Consider the following 17,762-nt stretch of genomic DNA (forward strand, 5'->3'; position numbering starts at 1 on the left):
GTGTATCAGTACCCTCCAATAGCTCAGTGCGAGTTTCAACTCCTTCCGTTAACTACGTCATTTTTGTGACTGCTATTAGCGAAGTTGTGTTTTTGGTAAAGGCCACGCAAAATGGAACAGCGGAATTTGGAGCAACGTTGTGCCATTAAATTTTGTGTTAAGCTTGGAGAATCGGCGAGTGTGACGCTTGAAAAGTTAAAAACAGGCCTATGGGGAACATTCTTTATCCCGAGCTCAAGTTTTTCAGGGAGGCCTTCAACTTCGAAAACAAATGAAAACATCGAATGTGTGAACACTCTTGTGAGATCAGACCGTCGTTTAACATTAAGAATGTTGAGTGAAGAATTAAATTTAAACAGATTTACCGTTCATCAAATTTTGACTGAACATTTGCACATGCAAAAGGTCTGTGCCAAAATGGTGCCTAAAAACCTCACAATTGAGCAGAAGGACAATCGAAAAAACGCATTCCTGTGGTTCCCCAGCCCCCTTATTCACCTGACCTCAGTCCGTGTGACTTTTTCCTTTTTCCTAAACTGAAAAATGTCCTCAAAGGACGTCATTTCGGGACTTTAGAAAACATCCAAAAGTATGTATGTATATACATGTTGACAAAATTGTTGGTACCCTTCAGTCAATGAAAGAAAAACTCACAATGTTCACAGAAATAACTTTAATCTGACAAAAGTAATAATAAATAAAAATTCTATGAAATTTAACTAATAAAAGTCAGACACTGATTTTCAACCATGCTTCAACAGAATTATTTAAAAAAATAAACTCATGAAACAGGCCTGGACAAAAATGATGGTACCCCTAACTTAATATTTTGTTGCACAACCTTTTGAGGCAATTACTGCAATCAAACGATTCCTGTAACTGTCAATGAGACTTCTGCACTTCTCAGCAGGTATTTTGGCCCACTCCTCATGAGCAAACTGCTCCAGTTGTCTCAGGTTTGAAGGGTGCCTTTTCCAGACGGCATGTTTCAGCTCTTTCCAAAGATGTTCAATAGGATTGAGGTCAGGGCTCATAGAAGGCCACTTTCGAATAGTCCAATGTTTTCCTCTTAGCCATTCTTGGGTGTTTTTAGCTGTGTGTTTTGGGTCATTGTCCTGTTGCAAGACCCATGACCTGCGACTGAGACCAAGTAAGTTAGTTCTTGCTGTGAGATGTTACCCCACTCTTCCACCAAGGCACCTGCAAGTTCCTGGACATTTCTGGGGGGAATGGCCCTAGCCCTCACCCTGCGATCCAACAGGTCCCAGACGTGCTCAATGGGATTGAGATCCGGCTCTTCCACTGCGAGGATGATCAGCTGTCCTTCCTGTCTCCCTGTAGCGCTGTCTTAGGCGTCTCACAGTGCGGACATGGCAATTTATTGCCCTAGCCACATCAGCAGTCCTCATCCCTCCCTGCAGCATGCCTAATGCACGTTCACGCAGATGAGCAGGGACCCTGGGCATCTTTCTTTGGGTGTTTTTCACAGTCAGTAGACAAGCCTCTTTAGTGTCCTGCGTTTTTAGAACTGTGACCTTAAATGCCTACTTTCTGTAAGCTGTTAAGGTCTTAACGACCATTCTACAGGTGCATGTTAATTAATTGATTATGGTTAATTGAACATGCATGGAAAACATTGTTTAAACCGTTTACAATGAAGATCTGTAAAGTTATTTGGATTTTTAAAACATTATTGTTGAAATACACAGTCCTGAAAAAGGGACGTTTCTTTTTTTGCTGAGTGTATGTATATATATATATATATATATATATATATATATATATATATATATATATATATATACATATATATACATATATATATATATATATATACAATATATATATACTATATATATATATATATATATATATATATATATATATATATATATATATATATATATATATATATATATATATATATATATATATATATGCTTTTTATTTATTGATGTTTGTTGGTAATAATGTTATGGTAAGTGGGTAATACTTGGGCACCACTTTTTTTCCCCATCTCAGCACAGAGTAATTTAGCTTACAGTTCATGAAAATGAGTGCCACCAGTATAACACCGTTACTGAGCAGGCTGAGACCGTACTCATGGGGAAACGTGGGGCTGCCACTTTACGGAAATGAAAGCCGCATACAGAAGTGAATGGAAAAAAGTTCGGCGAATGTCTTAGATAGAACTTTATTTGTCCTCACGAAGAAATTTGACTTGTTACATAAGCTTTTTCAATAGAATACGTACTTAGCAAGTTGCATCATTGGGTACATGCAGTACATTCTGTTCAGGTGGCTTTTTCTTACTCCTCACAATGCCTTATTAAAATATACAAATTCAAGCGCATTTATATACCAATGAATAAGATAACGGACGACGAGCATTTATGGTAAAATACTTGCAATATTGTGGAGGACTAAGGTGTCCCCTTGGGAGGTTAGACAGCGATATGCTGCTAGGCTCTCATTCGCAAAGCAGAAACGATGAAGTATCTGTATGCTTACTAACCCAATTGAATCCGTGGGTATGGCACAAGCAAGGTATCCCTTAGTCAATATAAACACACTTGCTTAGCTAAGTAAAGGGGTTCCTAATGCACAGAGCATTGTACATGATTCAAAATATTGTTTTTTTATATATCCGAGTTTGCTGTACAATGCTTAAACCGTTTATTTTATTCTGATGGCTACATAAACGTGCAGCCTGTAACTGTCAGTAATGTATGTAATAATTTAAATTAAACCACGATTCAGTGTATATTGCTTTTGATCGAATCCCTCCAAAACTGTGTAATGGTACAAGATTACACAACAAAGCGTTTCATTCAAATCTGACTCAAGTTACCAGTTCTGCAGTATGTGCTAAAGGATAAAATTTACTAAAATGTACTAATTAGCAGTTTCATTTTAAAGTTATAGTTTAGCGTAAAAATGTGTTTTTCAAAGACCATGAACAAAGGCAAGTCATTAGGAAAATCTAGAACTGATCTACGGCACAAATTTTTATTGATGGTAAATTGTATGTGGCATATTCAAGAGTAAGAAGCTCCATTATTTAATTATATTAGCCCCTATTGTAAAGAATAACATATATTGCATACAGTAAATTTCTGTTACATCCGTTTAACCGAAAGTATATCCAAGAACAAATTTCCCGTGCGAAACCAGGTTAACACATCTAGTAAATTAATAATATGGGGAAAAGTAATAGCGATGTATTCTGGCCTTTCTGGATAGCGTTTGTTATCGTTGCTTTTATCAATTGTAAATAATGTTCGTGCTAATTCATGACGTTACCAGTATAAATGCACTGAAGGTGTAAAACGAACGACGTTAGGATCGCTAGATTATCAAACGCAACATTCTCAAAGCATCCACCAGCACAGGGATGCTAGGGAGGTGGAATGGGTTTGATGTCATCACAAAGTACAAGGTAGAAAACATTACTAATCACACACACTGTTTCACACTAATATGAGGTCAATTTTTGATCAGCCGTTAACCTTCACCTAGTATAAAAATTGTGAAGTGACTGCTCAACTATCTCAAGGGATGATTAGGCTGTTGGGGGAATTCCTTTTCATATCATTTCGTGTAATCTTTTTTTTTATCGTTACACCATCCATTCCTCATAGTCTTTATAGAAATTACTACTTTTAACATAAAAATAAATATTCTTTATGCCAGCCGGAAAAAAATCCCTTTAAAAAGCGTAATAATCTCAGAGGCAAAAAACACTCTTTGCACTGTTTCTTTGCAGACGGTATTCCCCTTATGACAGTGTTAAAACACGGAAAAAATAAAAAGTTAACATCTCAAAATATCTTGAAAGTAGCACCCATTCGAGGACTACAGACGTCCCATGCTGGTGGATCGAAAGAAAAAGTTCATTGTTTCATTAAACAACAGTACAAGACGCAAGCGACGTGAAAAAAGTAACCCAGTCCTTGTACAGTTGCCGTCATACTTCCCACCCCGGCGTGCTTCTCATAGGCCCGCCCCCTTTCTAGGCTCTCCGCCTCTTCCCTGCTTTCGGCTGTAGTGTAGTCTGCAGGTGGTAGACCCGCCCAGTGAGTTTCACTTTTTTTTCCCTCTCTCCTCTTCAGTCCGACGTTGGTAGGGGATGTGGCGGCTTTCCGCGGTCAGTTGAGTCGAATCGAATGTAACCAACAATCTGTGGTGAGAGGTCGAGGTTTTCTTTCAGCAAGGTAGGTTTGCTTCTTTCATATGGCATTACAGACTGTTACCGGCCGACGGCCTTCCGAGCTTGTAACGTGGATCAGTTAATGGGGTCGGCATGGTACTTGGTCTTAAAATACTTATCGATTTCACAAAGCGAGAGAAAGTTGTTCCTCGGCTGAGCTTCTTTTGGATTTTCCGAGTTCAATGGATTCTCATTAAATGGGATGGAATTGCTCACTGTCTTTTTAAAAGTATTTTTTAAAATGTATGCATCGTACCTGTGAGAGACTTTGTATTTTACCGACTAAACAAATCTTACAAACTGACCCCTACATTCCACTTCACCCAAAGTGACCGCTTCCATATGCCCGTAAACCGTTAATTTTCACTGTTTAGCAGCTGCCGGTTTCTTCTACACTTTTTAGTCGTCTTCTTAAGTTTCTAACCTGACGTTAATTGAGAAATGCTGATAGCTTTTAATTTCCCATTTAAAACCTTATCAAGGACTACTTTATGTGCTTCTTGCGGGGCAGCTTTACGGATTAGTTTTGTGCTAATACATTTTTTAAGTTTGTTTTTATGTTTGTGTTTTAGTTGGGAATACTTTAAAAGTTTTCACACATGGAGTACTTCCCCAAAAGCCATAGAAAGTCTCTCTTTGCGCATGAGATGAGTGCTTAAGAGGAAGTATTGGTTTCCCACCTTTTGTGGTTAAAGTTCAGAAATAGTCCCAAGAATTAAAAAAAAAAAAAGTGAACTTTTGAAACAAAAGAAATGATCACATGGCAGGCATAGTGAGACTGGCAAAGCTATTAGGAATCACTTTTTGTTACAGTTTATCTGTGTGGGTGTGAGCTTTTAAAAAAAGCAAAGGCGTTCTTTAATCGCATAATCATCTGTGAGAGCCATAATTATGGTACAAAGAATGTGCAAACCTAAAGATGTTTAAAAAAAAAAGTTTTTTAAGTTTGTATGCCTGAAGAAACTATTGTATAGAAAGTGGAAAGCAGTTAAGATTATAAGTTGTGCTTTGAAACATTGCCTGTCTGGAATGTTCTATGGTTATATTATTATCTGCAAGCTTTGTAAATAACCAAATTATGATGGAAAATGACAAAAACAGTCAATATTGGAGAACACAAAAGAATTACAATGTTGTAGACAGACTTTGTAAATTTGAACTCTGGCATATGGAAACTAAAACATACCGAAAATTATATACTTAAATATAAAGTAACAGTTTAATGTGGTGTGAAAATGTTGATAATGTTTGCAGTAAAATAATAACACAGAAATGTTAATGTGCATCATCGCTGTACTTGTAAAGCAGGTTTTCATTTTGACACTCTGAATAAGGAAGTAATTTGTTCCTCTATTATAAATTCCTCTCAGTTCATTCACTTAAGAGACCAACATGACACACAAGCCCCTTTATGCCACAGCTCCTCTAGTTTTGATCAGTGTATTTCTTTTATTTATTTTCATTGTGGTTCTCTAGTATAGTGAGTGAGCCTAGATATGGAGTAATGCTGTGTACCTATGTCGAATTTGACTTGGCTGAATTTGGATAAGAGTATTTTAATATGCGTTTAATGTTCTTATCAGCTGATACTGCACAAATAGTAATTTCTTGCTTTTAAATGATGTAACCAGCTCTAGGGTTAGTCTGTTTTTTTTTGTTTTTGTTTTTTGCCTTCACAAATTATAGCTGCTGTTAACCAGCCTTTCATGCCAGGCTGCTTTATTGGCATGGGTACAGTTATGCACTGGCAACAATCATCCCTCCCCTCTTCTTGCTTCTCATATAAACATTTCATCATTGAGTAGCTACAGGACTCAAAATACATAAAGCTAAAACGTCAGAGTGTGTTCCAGTCTTCACAGCACCATACCTCTCTTTTGCTGGCTATAACCTTGATAAGTAAGAGCATTGCCCTATGTTATAGCAGAGACTTTTGCGTGCTGATATATTGTCATTTAAAATTTAGTTGTTTTAGAGTAGTTTTCGCTTCATGGTTGTAATGACCAAGTACTATTAAGAAATTCTTTTGTTTGATATTTGGCTTTTATTGTAGCTTATAAAGAATTTCAGAGTCTACATTTATTTTCTGGAGACGGACAGTCCACTAATTAATCAAATTGGTTTGACTGTATAATCTCCTATAGTTTGTCCAACTTTCTATGTTGTGAGATCACTTCATTAAGCAATATTGTGGGCAAGATTTGCTACAATAGTATCAGTATCTGGTGTTCAGTATCTCTTTTGTGTATTTCATAGCAGGTATAATTGTATTTTGCTTGTATTAATAGTTTGTATTAATAGTGTGGTTAGTACTCATAAGTAGACCCTGAGTCCAAAAATCTAAAATGAGTCAAGGAAGGTCAGAAGTGACAAAAAACAAAATATCTTATTGATGTTTTCCTGTTCTGGACTGGTGTCTGTTGAACACTAGAGGGCAACTACTTCTGGGTAAGAACCTTAAGACCATTTCCCCGGGTCAGGAATGACTGGGGACCAAGACCAAGGACTTCGCTAGTAGTTCCAATTGTTTTTGCAATCCTACATCTATCTCTTTCATAGTGTGAGTTGTAAGTCAGGTCACTTGTATTTTAAAGTGAGGTAGCTGGGGCTAACATATATTGTGTTCGGTCTCCCACTTGCTATATAATATCACGAAGGATTCTTGGAATGATTTCCATGATTTGCCCCTGCTTAGAGTTGATTCTGATGCCAGTGTACTTGCCGTCAGGGCATCTTGGGGCCACCACCTGTACAGCACTCTGATAGTATCCTTGCAGTGTGGCTGTTCACAGTATTAACAGCTGCCAACATGTTAGTACCCTTCATACTATTTTACAGAATGTCTTGATATTCAATTGAATACAACTGTGACCCATTAATATACAATTATTTTTTCATAATCAACTGGTAATGTTCACATTGTACCATGTTTCTTGCAAAAGAAGTTTGCAATTTTTCCATTTTGTTAAAGAGAAAAAACAAAAAAACATTTCCAATCAGTGGACACTTAGTTATGTACACTGGTTCTCAATGCAAATAACCTACTCCTCCCAACAGCCAATCATGTATTTCAAACTAAATTTATTATATTCTTTGACATCAGATTAGATTCTGGAAAGATGCCTGATTTAAGTAATTTTGTCTGTGGCTTGATTTATTGTTGATGCCAAATGTGGTGGTTGCAGTATCTCAACAGCTGACTTCCTGGGAATTTTACACACTGCAGGCTCAAAGGTTTATGGAGAAAGATGTGATGAACAAGAAAAAAAAATCCAGTTAGTGGCGTTGCTGTGGGTGCAAACTCTTTGTTAAGGAGAGTGGTTAGATGAAAATGCCAACACCCATACAAGTTAATAGGCTACAAATGCTAAAATAACAGCTATTTACCTTTTATACACCACTGTTACAATCTCTGAATGCACAAAACTTTGGATATTGAATAGATCTGACTGTAGCAGCATAAAAGCAAGTAGGGTTACAGTCCTGTCGGCTAAGATGATGTACAGTGCTCTGTGAAATCTTGATTTCAGTAGCATCATGCTAACGGTAGGGTAAAAGTTCTATTTAAACAATTAATAAATGCCTCCATCCTTTCATCTGTCACTAGTACAGGCCACTGGTAATAGTGGAGTGATGTCGACAGTGATTTTCTTAGCTTTTTAATACTAGTTAATTTTAATTTGAATCTTGGCTAACTATGTGCATACCTTCATATCTGTAGTTTACCTGTTTTCAAGTTAATTCTTTTAGCAGGATAATTCCTCAAGTCATAAATCATGCATCGCCTCAAAGTTGTTTCCATGAAAACATCTACAGAATGTTTATCTTAATGACCTGCATTGCCCCCAGATTTGAAGCCAACACAAAACTTTTGGGAGGAAATGGAAGTAGAGATCTGAGCATTAATTTCTGGTTGATAAATCTGTAGAAAGAAAATGAAACTACTGAATTAACCTGGACCTTTTTAGAGTCATCTAACGCTATATAATATATACAGTTATGTGTGTATCAGAGCTTTCTAAACTGTCATAAAGATAATGCTTTAATTTGTTTTAAAATTTCAAATTTTACAGTAATGTAGGAAGAGCAAACATCTGCTGTATGGCTTCAAATTAACCAATAATTAGATTACAATAGTCCTATTAGAAAGAATTCTATGTTTGGATATATTTGTAGTAGTGCTGGGCGGTATACCGGTTCATACCAAAAAATGTTTTTTATTTTAGTTATGATATGCATTTGTCTTATACTGGAACACTGGTTTAAATAGCCTAAACAACGTTCGGAACGTGGTGCAGCAGGAAACTGTTTAAGGGTGGACCTTTTTCACTGTTGCAGGAGTACATGCGTTAGTGGAGTTATTTTGCGGTGAAAATGGACAGAGAACATTCCTAAACGGAAGACGTAGCAGATGATAAAGTTGAACATGATGACACAGAAGAACTTTTGACGAAAAAAGGTGCCGTGTCTGTTGTCTGAAAATACTTTGGTTTTAAAAGGTCGGATGTGGACCATTATGTTCAAATGTATGAATACTGTTTCTATACTACTGGATAATACTGCAAGCCAAGTTGTACTTGTTTTATTTATTTTTTTCAATACTGTGTAATGTACCTGGTAACTGTGTAATAGTGTGACGATACTGGTCCCCTACAGACTCCCTCTTCCCACATGGGAGTCTGTTGAACCAACACTGTCGATAGTTATGACTGAGATGTGCTGAGAAATCTCATTGAAGCCAGGGGATGGTGGGAAGTGCTCAAGTGCTTTTGTTAAAAACAGTCAAAAGTAAAACCAAAAGTGTCCATTGTGCAGTGTTCAGAAAAATACAGTACCCAAATAAATAGCAAACCCATAAAACCAGTGAAACGTGGGGATAAAATCCATAATAAATAAATCTGTTAAAATAGAGGTTAAAATGCAGTATCTCTCCTTGCCTGATCACAGCACACCACCTTCTGTCTTCACGGCTCACCCTTCACTGGCGTTGCTGGCGGAGCCTTTGCAGCACGAACTGCTTTCTGCCAACTCCTGTCTTGGCTGCTGCCAAACTGCGCAGCCAGACCGTTCGAGGTCGGCACACCTCGCGTCTTCCTTCATGCTCACTCAATCGCTTCTCAGATCCATTGGGAGGTCTTGCATTTCGCTCGCCCCACTCTACACGCATAGTCAGTGGGGTGAACCAGCCCCTAGATTGCCTCAGCCTGCACTCCCTCACGGAGCCCCAGCTTGTGCTGCCTTCACCTTCCTGGTCTCTGGATTGTCTCCCATGACTGCCTTTTCTTATCTTTAACCTCCTTGTGTTCTGTCTTTTCTTTTTTCCTTCCCCCTATTCTGCTGGCCCATAAATATACATTACCGTGGGCGCAGCGCCTTGTCCACCTGTCGCAGCAAGCCGATGAAGCAATTGAGAACGATTGGGTGCGACTCACCCCAATCACCTCATCAACTCCCTGTGGTTGTGCAGTCGAGCCCACAGACTCAGCGAACTGGATTTCAAATCTGACCGTTTTTTTTTTTTGAAGCTGCGGACCCACTATACCACAAATAGCGTTGTAAATGCAAGTTGCAGTTTTATTATTTATATACAGTATAATGACGGTTCAGTTGGTAAAGATTTCATCACCATGTTGCACTTATTTTATTTTATTTTGATGAATACTGTGTAATGTAAGTGGGCTTGAAGTTTTGAAGTAATAGTATTATTACTGGAAGTTGCAGTATTATTTATTTTATTGTTATCATTTATTAGTTTAAATATTATGCAGTTTAATGATGGTAAAGTTGTTTTAAAAGTCGCATTTAACATGTCAGTGGACAGAGATTAACATTAACAGAAAGTGTAGCTGGTTTACAAAAAAAAAAATTACTCTTTATTCCTTTTCTAAGACATGTTCAGTGCAACACAACTTTTGACAAGCACCTCTGGATAGTTTACTAAGTCTAAATGCCTCTTTGGATTGTTGACAATTTGTTGTCAAAATTTTAGTTAAGTTGTTTGCAAAGTTTGTTCAGTAAAAAGGTTCTGTATTTTGACTGCAACTCTCATGCAGTGTTTTTTCCACTTTATGGGACCATGCAAACCTGTATTAATACTTGTGTGCACATTAAAATGTTTTTTTGTACAATGTACAATTCTCATGACGGTGGAATAGGTTATTCTTGGCCAGTCTACTGCATTAATTGCTGTGGAAAATGTGGTTAACTCGTGCATGGGAAAAAAATACCGTTGAATTCCATGAAACCGGTACAATATTGAAAAATACCGTGATATAGAATTTTGGTCATACCGCCCAGCACTAATTTGTAGCATATGTGCCTTTATAAATATTTCTTGTTGATATATGTTTACGTTTTTGCTCACAGTATTACTGCAGTTCTTCATATATCAGTAACTCATGTACAGTGTCCTGAAAGAAACGGCAGAAAATTTCCTTAATTGAATATGATACTTGAAAACATAACCCTTCACAAAAGCAGGATTATTAATGGGCACAAAGTAACATGATTAAAGAGCGAGTGCAGGGTGCATGCAAATTAAAACAGTCAAGTTGGGGAGCATGCACTGCAGTGCGTTGCCGCACCCACTATACGACGAAACAACTCGGGATCCCGGTTGGCAACCCACCAGGCAGACACACGGTCCAGTCCCAACCTCCAGAAATGACCCTCTGTCTGCCGCAGCCAGGTGTTACATAGGTGACCCCTTGGCTTGTTCCAGGCACTCGGGTCCCAACAATGAGGATATTACGAGCTGGATCACCCTCAGGGAAACACGCCACATGGCCGTAGTGCGTAACTGACGCTCCTTCACAATGCAAGTAATGTGTCTTATTCAGGACTCAATGAGCAACAGCTCATTTGACACAAAGTCAAACCAACGGTACCCAAGGATGTTCTGGAGAGACACAGTACCAAAGGAGTCCAGTCTTTGTCTCAGGTCACTGGATAGCGTCCATGTCTCACAACCATATAGCAAGAAAGGAAGCAGCAGAACTCTATAAAGACTTGGACCTTCATCCTTTTGCATAGATATTGGGAGCGCCACACACCCCTTTCCAGCAACCTCATGACCCCCCCCCTACTCTCCCAATCCGTCTACTGACTTCATTGGAAGAGTAATCAGAGACATGAATGTCACTGCCAAGGTAAGTAAACCTCTTGACAAGGTCAACACTCTCTCCGCAAACAGACATATTGCTGATGGCTGTTCCCAAGAGGTCATTAAAGGTCTGGATGTTGGTTTTTATCCAGGACACTCACAAGGCCATACACTCGCTAGACTCCTCGCTCAGTCTCTCAAGCACCCTGATCAGAGCCTCCATTGGCTCCATGAAGATCACAGCATTGTCAGCAAGTCAAGATCCGTGAATCTTTCTTCACCCACAGATACCCCACGACCTTGCCCAACACCTAGTCCATACAATCACTGAACAGAGTAGGAGCAAGAGTGCACCCCTGACAAACCCCAGAATCAAGTGAAAAAAACAGAGGTTCTGCCTCCACTCTGCACAACGCTTACAGTACCAGTGTGCAGGCTGGTCATAATATATGGGGTTGAGACCTTGCCCAGCACCCAGTCCATACAATCACTGAACAGAGTAGGAGCTAGAACACACCCCTGACAAACCCCAGAATCAAGTGAAAAAAACACAGAGGTTCTGCTTCCACTCTGCACAACACTACCAGTACCAGTGCGTAGGCCGGTCATGATATCCAGCAACCCCGAGGGGATCGCGCAAACCCTCTGGATGTCCCAAAGGGCAGCTCGATCAACTGAGTTGAACGTTTTACGAAAATCGACAAAGGCTGCAAAGAAACTCTGCCAATATTCACATTTGTACTCCATGAGAACCTTCAGTTCCAGGATGCAGTCAATGGTAGACTTCTTAGGCATACAACCAGACTCTTCCAGTCACTGGTAGGTGAACAAGTGATCACAGATCCTATTGAGGATGACCCTAGCAAGGACCTTACCCGGTACCGAGAGCAGTTTTATTTATCCCCCTGTAGTTGCTGCAATCCAGGCAATCACCCGTCCCTTTCCAGATAGGGATGAAAAGCCCAGTTTTCCAGTCAGTTGAGATAATGCCAGTCTCCCAAATGGAAGCAATATTGCTTGCAATGCCAAGAGGACAGCCTTACCACTAGCCTGGAGTTGTTCACCCCGGGTACCACAGATCCCTGCAGCCTCCCTCCCCCCGCGGCTGGTTCTGAGCACTCTCAGTGAAATTGGATGGTTCACAGCTAATTGGAGGATCAGCCTCAAAAACCATGGACCCAGAGATATCCAAAGTCCTAGCGGGAGGATCAGCTTTGAAGAACTGCTCAAAGTAGCCAGCCCAGTGGGTCACAACTGCTGTGTCATCCGTAAGGACCGTTCCGTCTGCCACCCTGACTGCGTCTCTTTGAGGAGCAGATTCGGATGTGCGTAATGCTCCTACAGAGATCTGGCCAGTCTCCATTCTGCGCACCTCAGAGAGTGCCGCCACTGAAATGCAGAGTTTACGCAGCTCCTCCGACAGCAGAGGAAGATGATCATCTTGCTGGAGAGACAAGACATTTCATGTGCCTATCTCTAAGGGCTGCCTCAAATTGGGACCCAAGTGCTTCTGTGCAGTGGGCGATGCCTCAGCACCACACCAGTTCTGATCCCCAACAGACCTGACCCCATTGGCTCTCCCAACGGTTTCAGCTGTTCCGGGGATGGGGCTCCCGAGGGCTTTTCCCCCATCCTCTTCATGATGCAAGCAGCCTTCCTATAGGCAGCTGCATCAGGCTACTCTCGTGGAGAGCAAGAAGGAGCCCTTTCTGTTGTCTTGGAGCCACGTGAAGGTTTTTTTATGGTGGCTGGAGTGCCAGTCCTGCTACCAACCCCCATGATTTCCCTGCAAGTTGGAGGACCGCTTGCAGGGTTGGATACAGTTTAACGTCATACCCAGGACTGAAATTTAAAACAATTAAAACAGAATGACTTGTAATTGTTCAGATTTTAAACACAATTAAAAAGCAGCTACTGTACAACTAATTAGGTGTGTAACATTGCTTGCACTTAAGGCTGTTTAAAATTCTGAGTTTAAAGCAGTTAAAATAACAGAAATTCAGAAATGTTTGAGGTAGAAATGGGAGTTAACTTCCCACACAATGATCTAGCATCCCAGGTACATATCAGTTTTAAGTCAGTCATTGATTGTATACAATCTTTCATTAACACATTTGTTTGTAAATGTTACCTTTTTCTCAATTGTGCTAGAGTCAAGCTAAATTGCAAAAGTTTGGAAAGAACTGGTTTATATTCATATTCAGTGGATTCAGAAAGTATTTAGGCCCCTTCCATTTTTCACACATTTTCTAAGTTTTATCCTTGTTTTTAACTGATTATTTATTGTACCTATTTATTGCATTTTTAACTTCCTCACATTGCACTTTGTTTTGGACACGGCTTTTGTTTTTAATAAAAAGCACTTTTGCCTCTAATTACGGTTACATCCTCATTTGCTATACTCCATCATCTGGTATGACTTTCGATGTCTCAGGAAATGGGATGAGCCCCATTGCTGCAGTGACCTTGGATATATCACAGAAAGGTTGAGAGAAAGCTCAACGACGCAAAGTACAGTACGGAGATATCCTTACAGAAAACCTGCTCCAAAGATTTCAGATTGAGCTGAAGTTTCACCTTTCAACAGGACAGTGACCCTAAGCACAGAGCATAGACAGCACAGTAGCAGCTTAGGGATAACTCTGGGAATGTCCTTCAGTTGCTCACCCAAAATCTAGTCCTTTGTCCCAATTGAACATCTCTAGATTGACGTGAACATTACTTTCCACTGACCATCTCCATCTAACTTGACAGAGATTGAGAGAATCTTCAGAAAAGAATGATAGAAAATCCTTAAATCCAGGAGTGCAAAGCTTGTCACATCATATTCAAGAAGACACCAGTCTGTAATAGTTGCCAAAGGTGCTTCAACTAGGTCCTGAGTAAAGATTCAGAATAACTGTGTCGAGGTGATAATTTCAGTTTTTATTTCTTGACATATTTGCAGACATTTCTAAAATAATGTTTTCACTATGCCATTGAATTTTGCTTGGTGTTGTGGGAAAAAGTAATTTATATGATTTCAGCACAAGGCTGCCACATAGAAAAATACAGAATAAATGAAGGGATCTGAGTAATCTCTGAATCCACTGTATGTGTGTATGCATATGAATATGTATAAAATGTGTGTATATATGCATTGCATATATTAGGCTTGTGACAATGGCCAATATCATTGTCAATCAACAATTGATTCGATCAAAGATGTCATAAACAGCATGTTTATGCTAGGTACTTTTGTATCCTGATTGTTATGTATATTTGCAAATGTGCTGTGGTCAATCAGGATGTGTGAAGATTGGTGGGGTAAATCCCACTTGAATTGTTCAATGCAAGTGACTGGTTGTTTATTCTAAGTATGCTTTCCCTCACATTTTTTCAGTATTTGAGAAAAATTATAGTTTCTACTAAGAAGACGGTACATGCAGTTTTGAAAATGTATACCTGTGAAAGCTAGTTGTAGTGTGCTGACAGTATCCTACCACTGGTGCTGGATTTAACACCTTATCTATTCATTTTAGTATAAGCCAACCAACAGCTTGTTTTTTCACTGCACATGAGCCTTTTGTGCTTATGCTAGCAGCATTGGCTAAACATGCGTAGTCTGCTAAATGGTGCACACACAACTGACTATACAAGGTTGTTTTTGTGAATCTTTTGCAACAACAGCCTTCCTGCTTAGTTAACACATAACTTTGACTGAATCCTTTAGCTTACCACGCTCATTTACTTTAAAGCCTAAGATTTTTTTTAGATTGGCCAGGTTGACTACTAGTTGTAACATTTCACATTTTATTGTTCTGCTGCAGTGGATCACAGTGGAGTTACTTTGGATTTTTGGACAATTATCAACAGAAATAGACTCTTTAAAGACTCAAGGCTGGAATTGCTGGTAAAGCTGCGTCTAATAAATACTGTTTTGAAGAGGTGAATGCAATCGATTATTTTGTGTTTTTATATTTGTAATTCATTTTGACAACTTTTTATAGATCTGCTTTCTGACTTGAACAGAGACTCAAATTAAACCCATTGTGATTCAATGTTGTTTAATAATAAAATCTAAAAACTTCGAGGGAGAATAATCTTTATAGGTGAAGTGTATGTGCTTGTACTTGCATATGTGTTAATGCTAGCATATACTCTGGCCATTTTGACCCTGACATGGGTTAAATTGGTTGGATCATGACTAGTGGTTGATTGGATACAATACAATGCATTGTTATATTAAAACCATTTTGACAAGAACAGGCCATTCAGCCCAACAAATCTTGCCAATCCCATCCAATCAATTTCACCAAAATAACATTGAGAAGTTTTGAAAACCCCTACAGTGTTCCTGCCTTGTTAATTTATTCCATGTAACTGTAGTATAATTATAATTCCACCTTTATATGCTGTTTTGATGGGACAATTTTCTCCTTAATGTTCTGTAATGGAAATGTTAGCTATAATAATCCATGGCTTTTACATTGATTTGTTTTATTGTGCTTTTGCAATAGGAGTAAAAGAACCATGTGGCTAATCCCTGGTAACAGAAGGCACATACTTCAGTGAGCACTATTTTCAATGTCTTGCTGTGGTATTCTAAGTGCTTGTTCAATAAAACATGTAACAATTGTAGGAGCTTATTCTTAAGGCAGGAAAATGAAAGGGTGGGGGTAAGCAATTCCACAGGCAGAGTACCTGATTTTCTTAAAGAAAAGGACTGTAGTCGTACATTAAAGCCACTGCTGCTTGTAGTTATTATGATTGCCTCAGCAGTGCTGAAGCAGGCTTATCAAAAACTGCTAGGAGTGTTCTGACTGAAACCACACAACTGCATGTGTGATTTTATATTACCTCCCAGGAGTGGTTTGGACCATATAGTTTTGTAAATGTATCGGAGCATTTACTTTAACATTACAAATTATTGTAGCTACTAACAACATGTTTTTATGTATTGCAGACATGATTTAAAATGTACATGTGAGCGGCTTTTTTATCCACAGAAGAAAAAGAGTTCAAATGTACATCCTTTGCATACATAAACAAAACTGGCACAGCAAGCACCAGTGTATAAATATTGAGATGATAAATAAAGATGTGTTTGAAAGTTCCATGAACTAGTTATGTTGCATATATCCATTGTCTTACCATTGCCTTTGTACCATCCATGTGCACTGCACATACAAGTGAAGTAGAACAGCCTTGTTTCAAAGATGTGTTTTCGATACACTTTTTAAATACCTAACTTCAGCAAGCAATATCAGATAATGATTAAACTACTTGTAGACTTTATAATTTGTTATGGCCAGAGTTTATTTTTTTTTGGTCAGGCCATTGTTAGCACCTCCTATTTCTGTCTGTGTTTTGCATGCTTGAACAGGAAACGTTTTCTGGGGTGGTATTCACAAATAATGCAAACCCAGCTAATTACATTAGGTCTTCCATCCATCCATTATCCAATTCGCTATATCCTAACTACATGGACACAGGGGTCTGCTTGAACCAATCCCAGCCAACATAGGGCACAAGGCAGGAAACAAACCATGGGCAGGGCGCCAGCTCACTGCAGGGTACACTCACACACCAAGCACACACCAGGGACAATTCAGGATCGCCAATGCAACTAACCTGCATGTCTTTGGACTGTGGGAGGAAACCCACGCAGACACGGGGTGAACATGCAAACTCCACGCAGGGTGAACCCTGAAAGCGAACCCTGGTCTCCTACCTGCGAGGCAGCAGTGCTACCCACTGTGCCACCGTGCCGCCCTACATTAGGTCTTGACCTGGATATTCAAGGATACTTATTACCATATGCCCCTAACCCAGTAACTTCCTTCTGAGTTCCTATGAAAGGATCTCATTTGATTTGACTGAGTTTTTTTGTTTAAACAATTCTGTTATTTTTTTCCTTTTCTTTTTTTTTTTTGGAAATACAGGTAATAGTGATTTTGTGTACCAGTAAAAGGCAGTTTGATTTTTTACAGTGGTGCAAATTTAATGCACTTGCACAACTCTTTTTTGTATTTGTATTTTTGAATGAAATCAGTATTTTAAAAAATTCTTATTCAGTAAGTTATATTTCTTTATGGTGAAGTATTTAGGCAAAGGTGTGTTTCATTTTAAGTGGTTAGCTGTGTGATCCAGTTTTCTGGTATTTTTAAAGAAGTTTTTTTTTTTTGTGGATTGTAGGTATTTGATAAGACTTTTTTTGATTACAACCAACCATCCTGTTCTTGTTAGGATGATTCTTCTTAGGATGATTTTTTTTTGCCAGTTTACTTTAACAATGCAGCATAATGAAAAAGCTGGGTGGGATCTTAGAATGTGATATCTCTTTAAATGCCAGACTGAACTCACTTAACTATCTTTAGAAAACCTCAAGACAGAATGTCATACTTAATAACTCCCAATATGAGTTTGCTATTCTGCCAGAGTGGAATTGCTAGACCTGTCACCTGACCT

The 17,762-nt window shown here is 38.9% G+C and overlaps 1 protein-coding gene across 9 annotated transcripts in view; it reads left to right on the top strand.

Moving 5' to 3' along the window:
• Positions 1 to 17,762, top strand: part of usp54a (ubiquitin specific peptidase 54a) — a 276,084-nt gene that overhangs the window by 102,043 nt on the left and 156,279 nt on the right. The window contains exon 1 of one of the 9 annotated variants that reach the window (XM_039768314.1): positions 4,084 to 4,214. The exons of the other annotated variants lie outside the window; for them this stretch is intronic. The gene's annotated coding sequence lies outside the window, so the exon portion shown is untranslated. Of the gene's footprint in view, positions 1 to 4,083; positions 4,215 to 17,762 lie in introns of those variants that run through there. 9 annotated transcript variants of the gene reach the window in all.

The sequence above is a fragment of the Polypterus senegalus genome, chromosome 1, assembly GCF_016835505.1.
Source record: "Polypterus senegalus isolate Bchr_013 chromosome 1, ASM1683550v1, whole genome shotgun sequence".
NCBI classification, from domain to species: domain Eukaryota; kingdom Metazoa; phylum Chordata; class Cladistia; order Polypteriformes; family Polypteridae; genus Polypterus; species Polypterus senegalus.